This window comes from Phodopus roborovskii, unplaced genomic scaffold (genome assembly GCF_943737965.1).
Source record: "Phodopus roborovskii unplaced genomic scaffold, PHOROB, whole genome shotgun sequence".
NCBI classification, from domain to species: domain Eukaryota; kingdom Metazoa; phylum Chordata; class Mammalia; order Rodentia; family Cricetidae; genus Phodopus; species Phodopus roborovskii.
The window spans coordinates 14,312,643-14,327,097 of record NW_026126408.1 but is presented as its reverse complement, the minus strand read 5'-3'; the positions used below and the strand labels follow the sequence as shown (position 1 = coordinate 14,327,097).

The following is a 14,455-nucleotide window of genomic DNA, read 5'->3' as shown; positions in this document are numbered from 1 at the left end:
TGTTTCTCATACTGGTTAATGAATAAAGCACTGTTGGCCAATAGGAAAGAAAGATAGGAGGGACCAGGAGACAAGGAGGAAAGAGGAAGGAGGAAGGAGGAGTCAAGATGGAGAGTCTGGAGAAAGCAGAATGCCGGCCAGCTCCCCGGTAAGAGAAGACCACGTGAAAATACATAGATCAGCAGAAATGGGCAAGAGGAAGTCAACTAAGACACTGGGCAGTATCCTAACATGAGAAACTTCAAAACCTGCCCCCATGGTGACACACTCCCTCTAACAAGGCCACACCCACTCCAACAAAGCCACACCTCCTAATAGGGCCACTCCCTATGAGATTGTGGGGGCCAATTACATTCAAATCATCAGGCCCAACTAGCTGCTAAAAGAGACATGGTTGGCATCACTGCCAAAAATCAGACAGAACAGCCACTTTTAAAGGTCATCTTTATATGCCAACATAAAGGAGGGGACAACAGGAATGTTTCATAGTGTTAGAATCAGAACTGACACTGTGGCACAAGAACATTTCTTTCAGGGGTTGGAGAGATGGCTTAGTTAGAAAAGTACCTTCCACACAAGCATGAGAGCCTGAGCTCAGATCCCAGCCCCACACAAAAAGTACCACAGGCCTGTAACCCCAGCACTGGGAAGACAGAGACAGGGAGATCCCTGGGGTTCCACCCTTATTAAATAAGGCCAGCCATCCTTATTAAAATCATAAGTTCAGTGAGGAACACAGTCTCAAAACAAGGTGGGGAGTGATTGAAACAAGAACCCAGCATTGACCTCTGACCTACACAAACATTCACACAAAGAACTAAATTTTTCACATCAGTTTTAAATTTCTAGCTACCAAGGTACCTCTAGAAACATCTCTGGCATAAATAGAATCAAGCCACTTTCCATGAGGATCTCCTTTCTACCACTGAAACTGACACTAACTAGATCTCTTTATAAGCTATCATTTTACTGAAGAGGTGAAACAAAGAAATATCATTCAAAATCATAAAGATGCAATCAACCCAATTCATATATAAGGACTCTACAGAACAAAAAACTCATTCCTACAACCAACAAAACAGCTTGGAGAAACTACCATAGAGCAGAAGAGCTCATAGCCATAGCCACAGCCTACAGTGTGCAGATATTGTTTGGATGTAGAGTCAAACAGATACATAATAGAAAGAAGCTCTTGAGCTAGGCTGAATGCCTCATGTCTACAAGCCTAGCACCAGGGAAGCTGAGGCAGGAGAATTCCCATGAGTTTCAGCCTGGCCTACACAATGAATTCCACATCAATCTGTAATACAATGTGAGAGGCCCTGTTTTAAAAAGAAATGGGAGAAGGGAGGGAAGGGAAGGGAAGGGAAGGGAAGGAAAGGAAAAAAGGAAAGGAAAGGAAAGGAAAGGAAAGACCATAAGACCACTGGAGAAAATTTAACCCAAAGTGGATACTATGTCATATCAAGAAATTTTTATTAATTCTGTTATCTATGATAATGACATTGCAGTTGTATTCTTTATTAAAAAGTCTTTATCTATTAAACAGTCATGGGTATAAGAAATGTCTCCTGCCTGAGATTGCTTTGAGGTGTTTTATTAGCAATAAATGCATGGAAGGAAAGACAGATGCACAATAATGATTAAATAGTAATAATAAATGTTGAATGATAAGTGGGCCATCCTTCCTTCCTTTACATGAACTCTTCTATACTAAAAACGCTTTATTTTGTTTTGTTTCAAGGACTCTAAGACAGTGAAAATTTTATTGGACCTCTGGCACTGCTATATCATAAGTACCCCACACAGTCTCTGGCATAGAACAAATTCAGGAAATATGGGCTGATTGAAGGCACCATTCTCTTCCATCTCAATCAAGATAGACTCTGCCATCCCAAATCTCAAGAAACCTTAGTGCTTGCCTTCCATTTGCATACACACACACACACATGATAGCGCAAGGGCTTGGTGTATTACCAAAGTGTCTTTTTATTAGCTATTACAAAGCAATTTAGTTTCACCCTGGGTCATGATAAACCACCAATGTCTTCATTGTGATTAGGACTTGAAAGAATATCAGACCCTTCTGGAGCTACACTGACTTTGTACCTGTCAACAGCTATCCAGTGACTTACTTAACCAAAGAAAGCCAATGACAGACCAATTAACTGGTTCTGGTCACAAGAAATTCTCCTTTGTGACAAAAACATCACTGGCAATGAGTGTGATTCTGGCATCCCTCATCTAAGCATATTTGAGACCACAGAGAACAGTCAGAGGGAAAAGAAATGTGAACTGCTTTTTTAGATTCATGTGAAGTTCAAGAAGTACAAGAGTAAGGGGTTATTATAGTCTGTTTTTAAAGGTCCACTGAAATAGAGCATGTGATCTTTTTCATAAAATTAATCAGGGCCTTAAGGTCCCAAATAGCACTTAGAAAAGCAACCAAACTGCACCTGGGTCCAGAAAATTATCAGAAATACATCGAGTGCCTCCTACTCCAGGGGCCACATAGAAGCTGTGACCAGGTATAACTTACTTCACTCCATGACCACAGTCCACCATTGGCAGCCCCAACAGGAGCCCTTGGATCTTCTCTCCCTAGCTCTGCAATTGCCGTCATGCCTCTTAATGTGTCTGAACCTCAGGATGCTCCTTTGTAAAATCAAATAAAGAATCCTTGAGCCTCCTGATGGGGTTCACTTTGCACAGGCTTGACTCACTGTGATATTCATTAATGAATGACCATCCAAAGACATAAGCACCCGACAAGAAAGCCAGGCACCTGCCCAAGAAACAGGTTATTCCATTTTTTTTTCCTAGAAGAGACTTTCCGTGTTGTAGACTGATGCATTCAGGGAAGGTTTCATACAGACATCCTGAGCTCATGGGAAAAATGAAGAGATGTCATTAGGCATAGGAGCTAGCTATCCTGGAGGCTTTGTGGGTTTATTTTCATTGTTCTAGACCTCTATGAGTTAAATATAACTCAGGTTTAATTCCTCCAGTTTGGTATAGAAAGGGTTTACAACATTTTCCCACTCAACAGCCCCTTTAATCCCTGCATTCAGCTAGAAAACCCATGAAGAGTCATAGTCCCAATTTGGAGAAAGTCAGGCAACTTGCCCAAGAGCACAAACTAGGAAGCAGAACCAGGATTTGAAAACTGGACTGCCGTGATCCAGAGGTTAAATTTTTTAAGATTTATTTGTGTTTATGTATATGAGTGTTTTTGCCTGCATGTGTGTATATGAACTATGCTAGCAGAGTGCTAGCAGAGGTCTCTTGGGACTGGAGTTATAGATTGATTATGAGCACTGTGTTGGTACTAGGAACCAAACTCTGGTCTTCTGCAAGAACAGTGAGTACTCTTAACCTCGAGGTGGCTTTTAACCAAGTGTTAGTTTTCTATTGAATCTATCCTCACTGATAATCTGCATTGAAAATGAAGTTGAGATAAGGTGCCCTGATGTCCCCAGGAGGTGGGACTCTGTTTGTTCTGCCTTTGCTATCATCTGTTAACCACTTGGCAGTATAATAAGAATGCCCACATTACCATCTTAACCACTGGCCATTATATACTGATATACTAGCATATAATCTTTGAGATATGCATCCATTGGATAAAAGCGTAGTCCTAGTAAAGAAAGAGCTATGCCACTTGCCACATTGCTGTCCCATCCATCAACATGCTCAGGGGCTTGCTGCCCATCCTAGGTACCCTGCTCCATGTAGTACCCACACTTATGCTACTCCAGCCTCACCCATGCCTTAATCTAGACTTTCTGGCATACCATTAATAAGTTGAACTTGAGAGGTTCCCCACCATAAAGTCTATATTAGAGCATGGGTGAACACCAGTTCAGAGATGATGTTGCTAGCAGGGATAGAGGATCATCCATATCCAGTAATGTTATGCAATCTGTATGGTCCTGAGATCTGAGCTTCCCCTCACTCTTGGTCCTGCTGGGCCCACTGCTCTGGGTGAGCATTGGGCTAGAGTACAGGACCAACAACCCCTCCACCTCCTTGGAACTTCCTGGGTGAGCTCTGAGCATACTGGGTCTGCCTATCCACATGGGATCACCTTGAGGCTGAACTCACCTGATCTTTGGGCCCTATCACCTGCCCTCTGCTGGAGAGACTTCCAAAAGAGCTCAGATCACCCAGAGTTATAGACATTGAACTCCTGACCCCCCTACATCCACCAGGAGAGCAGGGTAGAGAGAGAGAGACTCCACCTGCACCCACTGGAAGAAGCAATGGGAAGGTGGCAATACAAGTAAATACTCAACAATAGAAAGACCAGTATGACACCACCAGAATCTAGGTAGGGACTCTACACCAATAGACCTAAACACACCAAAGCATATGAAGCATAAGAGAATGACTTAAAAAAATAACTTCATAAAAATGATAGAGTCCCTCAAAAATGATATGACAAAATCTCTTAAAGAAATGGAAGAAAAAGTAAAAAAATGGAAACAGAGGAAAAGGCCAAACAAAAAAAATGCAAGAAATGAACAAATCTCTTAAAGAAAGGAAAGCCAAGAAAAAACAATCAAACAGATGAAAGAAACAACTCAAACCATTGAAGACCTGAAAACTGAAATAGAGACAATAAACACACACACACACACACACACACACACACACACACACACACACACACACAAACTGAGGGAATGCTGGAAATAGAAAAACGGGGTAAATGATCAGGAACTACAGATGCAAACATAACCAACAGAATATAAGAAAGTGAAGAGAGAATCTTTGGCACTGAAGATAAACCAGAGGAAATAGATTCATTGACCAAAGAAAAACTTAAATCCAACAAATCCTTAAACACAACATCCAGGAAATGTAGGACACTGTGAAAAGACTGAATTTAAGAATAATAGGCATAGAAGAAGGCAAAGAAGCCCAGCTCAAAGGTGCAGAAAACATATTCAACAAAATCATTGAGGAACACTTTCCCATTCTGAAGGAGGACATGCCTATGAAAGTATAAGAAGCATACTGAACACCAAATAGACTGGACTAAAATAAAAAAAATGTCCCCTCACCACATAATAATCAAAATACCTAACATATAGAATAAAGAAACAATATTAAGAGCAGTGAAGGAAAAAGGCCAGGTGACATATAAAGGCAGACCTATCAAAATTACACCTGACTTCTCCATGGAAACTCTCAAGGACAAATGGTCCTTGTTCTACAAATACTAAGAGACAATAGATGCCAGCCCAGGTTACTATACCCAGCAAAACTCTCAATCACTATAGGCGGAGAAAACAAGATATTCAATGACAAAGCCAGATTTTCACAATACATATCCACAAATCCAGCCCTACAGAAAGTTCTGGAACTTTCTGGAACTCCAACCCAAGGATGTTAACTACACTCACAAAGACATGAGCAATATATAATCCCACTTTACCAGAACCCAAAAGAAAAAGTGGGGCATATATACTCACAATGGCACCACTACCAACAAATCTAAAACAAACAAGAATTAACAATCAATGGTCCTTACTTTCCCTCAATATTAATGGTCTTAACTGACCTATAAAAAGATACAGGACAGAATCCATCCTTCTGCTGCATACAAGGAACACATCTAAGTTTCAAAGACAGACATTACCTCAGGGTAAAGGGTTGGGAAAATGTCTTCCAATCAAATGGACCCAAGAAGCAAGCTGGTGTGGCTATCCTAATATCTAACAAGTTAGACTTCAAACCAAAATCAATCAAAAGAGACGGTCATTTCATATTCATCACAGGAGAAATCTATCAGTACAAAGTCTCAATTCTGAACATCTATGCCCCAAATACAAAGGCATCCACATTTGTAAAAGAAATACTACTAAAACTCAAAGCTCACATGAAACCTCACACACTCATAGTGGGAGACGTCAACCACCACTCTCAACACTAGACAGGACCACCTTTCAAAAACTCAACAAAGAAACAAAAGAACTAACAGAAGTTATGTCCCAATTGGGTTTAACAGACATCTATAGAACATTCCACCCAAACACAAAAGAATATACCTTCTTCTCAGCTCCACATGGAGCCTTCTCTAAAATTGAACACATACTAGGCAACTACACAAACCTTCACAGATACAAAAAAAAAAAAAAATGGAATATCCCCCTGTATCTTATTAGACCACCATGCTTTAAAGTTGGAATTCAACAACAACACAAATTGCAGAAACCCTACCAACTCATGGAAATTAAACAATGTGCAATTGCAACAACATTCCTGAGTCAAGGAAGAAATAAAGAAATTAAAGATTTCCTAGAATTTAATGAGAATGAAGACACAACATACCCAAACTTATGGAACACTTTGAAAGCAGTGCTACAAGGAAAGTTCATTGCAGTAAGTGCCTACATTAAGAAAACAGAGGATAGTCACATAAGAGAATTAACAGCGCAACTGAAAGCCCTAGAACAAAAAGAAGCAAAGTCACCCCAGAGAAGTAGATGCCAGGAAATCATCAATTTGAGGGCTGAAATCCATAAAGAAGAGACTAGGAAAACAATACAAAGAATCATTGTAACAAAGAGTTGGTGTCAAGAAAATCAACAAGATAGACAAACCTTTATCCAAACTAACCAAAAAGCAGAGAGAGAACATGCAAATCAACAAAATCAGAAACGAAAAGGGGAACATAACAAAGGACACTAAGGAAATCCAGAGAATTTTCAGGTCATATTTTGAAAACTTGTACTCCACAAAATTCAAAAATTCAAAGGACATGGAAAAATTTCTGGATAGCTATCACTTACCAAAATGAAATCCAGAATATATGAGCCATTTAAATAGACCTATGACACCTAATGAAATAGAGGAAGTCATCAAACGCCTCCCCAAAAAAAAGAAAGAAAAAAAAAGCCCAGGGACAGATGGCTTCATTGTAGAATTCTACCAGAAATTCAAAGAAGAGCTAATACCAATACTCCTCAAATTGTTCCACACAATAGAAGCAGAAGGTTCATTACCAAACTCTTTTTATGAGGCTACCTTGGTACCTAAGCCACGAAAAGACACAACTAAGAAAAGACCAATATTCCTCATGAACATTGATGCAAAAATACTAAATAAAATACTAGCAAATCAAATCCAAGAACACATCAGAGAAAACATCCATCATGACCAAGCAGGCTTCATCCCAGGGATGCAGGGATGGTTCGATATACAAAAATCTATCAATGTGATCCACCATAAAAAAGAAAAATCATACAATCATCTGACTAGATGCTGAAAAGCCTTTGACAAAATCCAACACCCTTTCATGATATAGGTCTTGGGGAGATCAGGGATGACAGGAACATACCTAAACATAATAAAACCAATATACAATAACCCAACATCAAACTGAATGAAGAGAAGTGTAAGGTGATTCCTCTAAAATCAGGAACAAAACAAGACTGCCCACTGTCTCCATATCTCTTCAGCATTGTACTTGAAGTTCTAGTCAGAGCAATAAGACAACAAAAAGAGATCAAGGGGATACAAATTGGAAAGTAAGAAGTCAAACTGTCACTATTTGCAGATAATGATAGTTTACATAAGTGACCAGAAAAACTACCGGGGAACTCCTACAGCTGATAAGCACCTTCAGCAAACTAGCAGGATACAAGATTAATGCAAAATAAATAAATAAATAGATAAATAAATAAATCAGTAGCTCTACTATATACAGAAGATAAAGGGTCTGAGAAAGAAATCAGAGAAACATCACCCTTTACAATAGCCACAAACAATATAAAGTATCTTGGGGTAAAGCTAGCCAAACAGTGAAATACCTATATAGCAAGAAGTTTCTGTCATTAAAGAAAAAACGTTTAAAAAGATACCAGAAAATGGAAAGATCTCCCATGCTCCTGCATAGGTAGGATAAACATAGTAAAATGTTTGGCAATCTTGCCAAAAGCAATCTACAGATTCAATGCAATCCCCATCAAAATCCTAGCAAAATTATTCACTGACCTTGAAAGGATAATACTCAACTTTATAAGGAAAAACAAAAGACCCAGGATAGCCAAAACAACCCTGTACAATAAAGAAACTTCAGGAGGCATCACCATACCCAACTTCAAGCTCTACTATAGAGCTATAGTCTTGAAAACAGCTTGTGTATTGGCACAAAAATAGACAAGAAGACCAATGGAATCAAATCAAAAATTCTGATACTGACCCACACACCTATGAACACCTGATTTTTGACAAAACAGCTAAAATTATACAATGAAAGGAGGAAGGCATCTTCAACAAATGGTGCTGGTAAAACTGAATGATAGTGTGTAGAAGACTGCAGATAGACTCATAACTATTACCATGCACAAAACTGAAGTTCAAATGGATCAAAGACCTCAACATAAATCCTCTTACTAGAGAAAATGAGAGGTACCTTTGAATGAATTGGTACAGGAGACCACTTCCTGAACATAACACCAGTAGCACAGACACTGAGATCAACAATTAATAAATGGGACCTCCTGAAACTGAGAAGTTTCTGTAAGGCAAAGGACACAATCAACAAGACCAAATGGCAGCCCACAGACTGGGAAAAGATCTTCATCAACCCTACATCTGACAAGGCTGGTCTCCAAAATATACAAAGAACTCAAGAAACTAGTTACCAAAACACCAAATAACCCTATTAAAAAGTGGGGTTCAGAAATGAATAGAGAATTCTCAATAGAGGAATCCAAAATGGCTGAAGGACACTTAAGGAAGTGCTCAACTTTCTTAGCTATCAGGGAAATGCAAATCAAAACAACTCTGACATACCATGCCACTCCTATGAGAATGGCTAAAATTAGAAACACCAATGACAGCTTATGCTGGAGATAATGTGGGGAAAGGGGAACACTCTTCAACTGCTGGTGGAAGTGTAAACTTGTACAGCCACTTTGGAAATCAGTATTGTGGTTCCTCAGGAATCAGTCTACCACAGGACCTGGCAATACCACTCTTAGACATATACCCAAATGATCCACATACATGTAACAAAGACATGTGCTCAACTATGTTCATGGCAGTAACAAGTAGTAGTAGCAAGAACCTGGAAGCAACTTAGATGCCCCTCAATGAAGAATGGATAAAGACGATGTGGTACATTTACACAATGTACTCGGAGTGGGGGGGAGGGAATGGAATCTTGAAATTCACAGGCAAATAGATGGAACTTTTAAGAAATCATCCTGAGTGAGGTAACCCAGTCACAAAAAGAGAAACATGGTATGTACTCACTCATATATAGATTTTAGACCCAGAGCAAAGGATCACTAGCCTATAATTAACATTGCCAGAGAAACTAGGATATAAGGAGGAACCTAAAAGATTCCTACAAGGTCCCTCACAGAAGTAGAAAGGAACAAGATCTGAGCATATTGGGAGTGGAGTGAGGGGGGCCAGTGAGTGGAGAGGGAGTTAGGAGAAAGAGAAAGGGAGAAGAGGAGAACATGTGGGACTAGGAAGATTGAGTCAGGGGACAAATAGATGAGAGAGAAAAAAAAAGAGACACCATAATAGAGGAAGTCGTTATAGGTTTGAAGAGAAAACTGACTCTTGAGAAATGTCCAGAGACCTACAAGGATGACCCCAACTAACAATGTGAGCAACAGTGGAGAGGCTTCCTTAAATTCCCTTCCCTGATAATGAGATTGATAACTAACTTATATGCCATCATAGAGTCCTCCTCTAGTAGCTGGTAGAAACGGAAGCAGACACCCACAGCTAGGCACTGAGCTGAACTCCTGGAATCCAGTTGCAGAGAGGGAGGAGTGATAAGGAAAGCGGTCAAGACCAGGCTACAGAGGCCCACAGAGACAGCTGACCTGAACAAGGGGGAGCTCATGGACACCAGTCTGATAGCTGGGGAAACCCCTGAACGTGGATCTCAATTAGGCCTGGGCAGTCTAAGGGACCTCTGACAGTGGAACCAGGATGTATCCCTGGTACATGAAAGGACTTTGGGAGCACATTCCCCAGGGAGGGATACTCCCTTAGCCTAGAGGCAGGAGGGAGGGCCTAGATCCTTCTCCAAATGACTTGACAGATTTTGATGATCCCTCCTGGAAGGCATCACTGTTCCTGTGTAGTAGGGGGGATGGATAGGAGTTGGGGGGGCATGATAGGGAGGGAGAGAGGGTATTGGAATCAATATATAAAATAAGGTAGATAGATAGTAGCCATATTTACACACACACAAAAAAAAAAACTGCAGTAATGAAGATAATATGGAATTGGAAAAGTTGACAAGTCAGGAAACATCTCAGAAGTACCACCCACACCAGCAGAGTCCCTGAATCTTTGACAAGGGACTAAGGGAAACTCATTGTCAAAAAAAACATACCTTTCACAAAAATTAACTACAAATCGAGCAGAGAAATAAATTAGAGATGGGTGGTGGTGGCACACCCCTTTAATCCCAGCATTTGGGAGCAGAGGCAGGAGAATCACTGTGGGTTCTACACCAGCCTGGTCTACAGCTCAAGTTCCAGGACAGCCAGAGCTTTAACACAGAGAAACCCTGTCTCAGAAAAAGGGAAAAAATTAGAATATGACTTTCAGAAGACAACACAGGAGAAAATTTAGGTAACCTTGGATTCAATGATTACTATGAAAGCCAGAATTGGGCTGGACTTAACTGGAATCAATAATTTTTGTTCTGTAAAAGTCCGTCTTCAGAGGTTTGGAGATGGCTCAGTGATTAAAAGCACTTGTTCTTGTTGTGGACTAGGGTTTAGTTCCCAAATCCACATGGTGACACACCACCATCTGTGTCTCCAGTTCCAAGGGATCTGACACACTCTTCTGACCTCTGAAGGTACCAGGCATTTATGTGGTATGCAGACTTACATGCAGGAAAAACACTCCTACACTTTAAGTAACTCTTAAAAAAAAAATTAAGAGACCATATTGAGGAGAGCTACAAACATGACTCATCAGTTAAAAGAAACTTTAAATAGCTGTGTCAGGAGACTCACAACCTCCTGTCATTGAGCTCCAGGGAACCTAATACCCTCTTCTGGCCTTCACCAACACTCACATACACACACACACACACATAAACGAATAAAATAGTATTTAAGGGCCATGTTAAATAGTGAAAACACAAGCCAAAAACTTTACAAAGTACATATCTGATGTTACCCAAAAGAAGTCTTTAAACTCATTAATAAGAAAATTCAAATTCTTTAAATGGGCAAAAGATCTAAACAGACATCTCACTAAAGAAGAAACATACGTGGCTAGTCAGTATAGGAAAAACAACATATCATAAGTCATTTGGGAACCTCAAATTAAAACAGGAATGAGATACCACTATACATCTATTAGAAGGGCTAAATGTCTAAACACTAACAAAAGCCAATGAATATGGAGCATGGAGAACCCCCATTCATTACTTAAGGAGGCTGCAAGATGGCACAGAAACTTTAGGATACAGCCTGGCAGCTTCTGTCTGACCCTATGAGCCAGCAGCCAGAATCCTAGGCATTTGCACGCACACACACACACACACACACACACACACACACACACACCCATAAACTGAAATATTGGAACAACTAGGGCATCCTCTTTCCTTAATAGATGAGTGGATAAACTGTGAGAAAACACAGTATTTAGCCACAAAAAGACACATTAATATTGTTCAAAGAGAAAAGTCAGCCTGGCTATATCCTGCATGTCTTCAGCTACATGACATTCCAGTTAGCATGGGCAGTAGTGAAGGTAACTACCTTCCAACTGGCATCTGGAAAGATGAAACTAAGGCAAAAAATAAATGCTCTGTAGGCTTGATGTGGTGGCACATACTTTTAATCCCAGCACTCAGGAGACAGAAGCAGGTGGATCTCTGTGAATTTGAGGCCAGGCTGGTCTACAAAGAGAGTTCCAGGGCAGCCAGGGCTGTTACACAAAGAAACCCTGTCTAGGAAAACCAAAATATAAATCAATAAATGCTCAGTGGTTACCAGAATTAGGGAAAAGAAAGAAGGAAGGGGAGGGAGGGAGGGAAGGAGGAGGGAGGAAGGAAGGGAGGGAGGAAGAGAGGGAAGAAGGGAGGGGAGGGAAAGAGGAGGGAGGAAGAGAGGGAGGGAGGAAGAGAGGGAAGAAGGGAGGGGAGGGAGGAAGGCACAAGTGATTAGGGGGACAAGAACACTATTCTAATACTGTAATAGTGAAGACATTATACATTTGTCAAAAACCATATAATATACAACATGATGGGATAATCATAAACTACGGGTCTTCTTTAATAATAATGTTATCAATAATTCAACAATTATCAAAAGAAAGAATAGGCTGTGGAAGAATTTCAACACTGTTCAGATTCAGAGTACTGTCCTGACTTCCTGATTATGAGATTGATATGTATATGATGTATTTCTTTGACATATGTCTACATGGCCAGGCAGTGTATGTATTCAATTACTAAAGCCCACATTCAATTGACCCAGGTTGTTCTGTGTGCCTTGTTCAGGTTAACCACCTATACCTTTACAGAAATGAGTTTCACCAGAGGTCTGAGCAGACATTCATTTTATAATATGACTTACCCAAATCATGTGACTGTCTTCTCAATGTCACCCAGATAAAAAGGGGGGGAAAATCCCTCATGGGCCTTCCTCAGCAGAGTCCAAATTGCTTAGTGTGTTAGTGCAGAGTGTATGGAAATGGGTGTTTTCATAATGGGCTTCCTCAGGCCCTAGCTAGATTCCAGTTACAGAAAGCCAGGGTGGTAATGGCAGGCTTTGGCTTGTCTCCCTTTGGTGGAGTCCCCTTTGTGTCCCAGCTAGCCAGAGTCCCCACAGGCAACAAATACATAACAATGGCATGACTATGGTGCTATGGATACAAGATTTAAAGGGCCAGGCACTATTAACTATGACCCTTAATTTACCCTTAGTCAAGGCAAGGTTAAGATGGGATGAGCCCTAATTACCCCTACAAGGCAACTACAAGGCAAGATTCTTGCAGTGACTGTTAAGTGACTAAAAAGATCAGTCACCTGAATTCCCACTCAGGACTCCCTCCAAATCAATCTTTCTGATGATGGATCCAATTTCTTTGGGTTTGTTCAGGAGACAAGGCTTCACTGAAGTCATGGGATTCCCCATGGTAAAAACTGAGGCTGCAGGAGTCAGTTGAAGTAGCGAGTACCTTTAGCTATGTGTGGTTGCTACCAGGACACACCTTGGGAGGACAAAACAACCATATTTGCCTAAATTGTCCCACCACCCAAGATAAGGCTGGAGGAGTTCCTTTGATTAGTAAGAGACAAAGGACACCAGGATGTTCCAAACCTGCCTGCTCTGGGGTGCTCTTGAGAACAGGACAGGAAAATGGACATCGCTGAGTTTTTGTTGGGTTTCTTTCCAGCAATCAGATTGGCTTCGTGTTCAGAGTGACATCACTCCTGCCAGTGCCAGGCCCTGAGTTCTCAAGTTGTGGCAAGTCTCTGGAAAGATAAAATCTACCTTTCAGATGAAAATCACCTGGAGTGGCTTTCCCAGTATCGGTCCTGTAGAAACAAACCTGACACACACAGTGCATGGCTCGGCACAGTTAACTATAAGCCTTTTTGATCCAACTGTTGCTGTGGTGTCTAGAAGGATGCCATCCCACAGGCCCCCCTCAAAAAAAAAAAAAAAAAAAAAAAACCACTAAAACCACTTCCAGTTATCAGGATATATGTCTATTTTTAGACTAAAGTGTTCAGCTAATGAACAAATAGAACAATGAATTAAAGTACTGTCCTTCTCTCTTGTATATCAAGGTCATGGAGTCCCTCAAGCTTCTAGAATTCTCTGTAAATGGGAAACTACTTTCTAGGAGCTGGAGGGATCAAAATTTCTATTGAACTAATACTAGTGGCTATAATAGATCAGAGGCTCAAGATGGCAAGGTGCCCTGACCTTCTCTCTTTCTATCCAAAGGTGAATTCTCAGCTATTGTCAACTCAACAAAAGCACTCAGCTTAGGGGTCGTTGTTGCGTGCTCTGAACAGGACAACCAGAGCTTTTTACTGGTTGTCATTTTTCACATCTATAGGAATTACTGTTTATAATGAAAAATCTGAGACTTGAAAGACTTTGAACTGCATCCAGAACTTTGACTTGAGCAAGACTACCAAGTAAAAAACAAATTGACAATCTTACTCACATGGGGCTTCAGATTTGTCTGTAAAGAGAAAACCATTCCTTTCAGTCCACCAATAGCATGCACCACCTCCTAACCCATGCAGATAGCACTGGATGTCCTATAACTGTCCCCAGAACATCAGCGAAGACACCACAGCAGTGGACAGTAATTAGAGAGTAATTACAAATTCGTGGTTTTCAGGCTTGTGGACAAAGCTTTAGCAGGCACCCCATGGGAAAGGGAAGTTCAATAGAGAATTTCTTCTTTGTGTTTTTGTTTGGTTGGTTGG

General features: G+C 40.6%; 1 protein-coding gene across 1 annotated transcript in view; it reads right to left on the bottom strand.

Moving 5' to 3' along the window:
• Clip4 (CAP-Gly domain containing linker protein family member 4) overlaps positions 1–12,779 on the bottom strand; it is an 80,639-nt gene extending 67,860 nt beyond the window's left edge. The window contains exon 1 of the mRNA XM_051181835.1: positions 12,582–12,779. The gene's annotated coding sequence lies outside the window, so the exon portion shown is untranslated. The remainder of the gene's footprint in view (positions 1–12,581) is intronic.
• Positions 12,780–14,455: the final 1,676 nt, after the last annotated feature.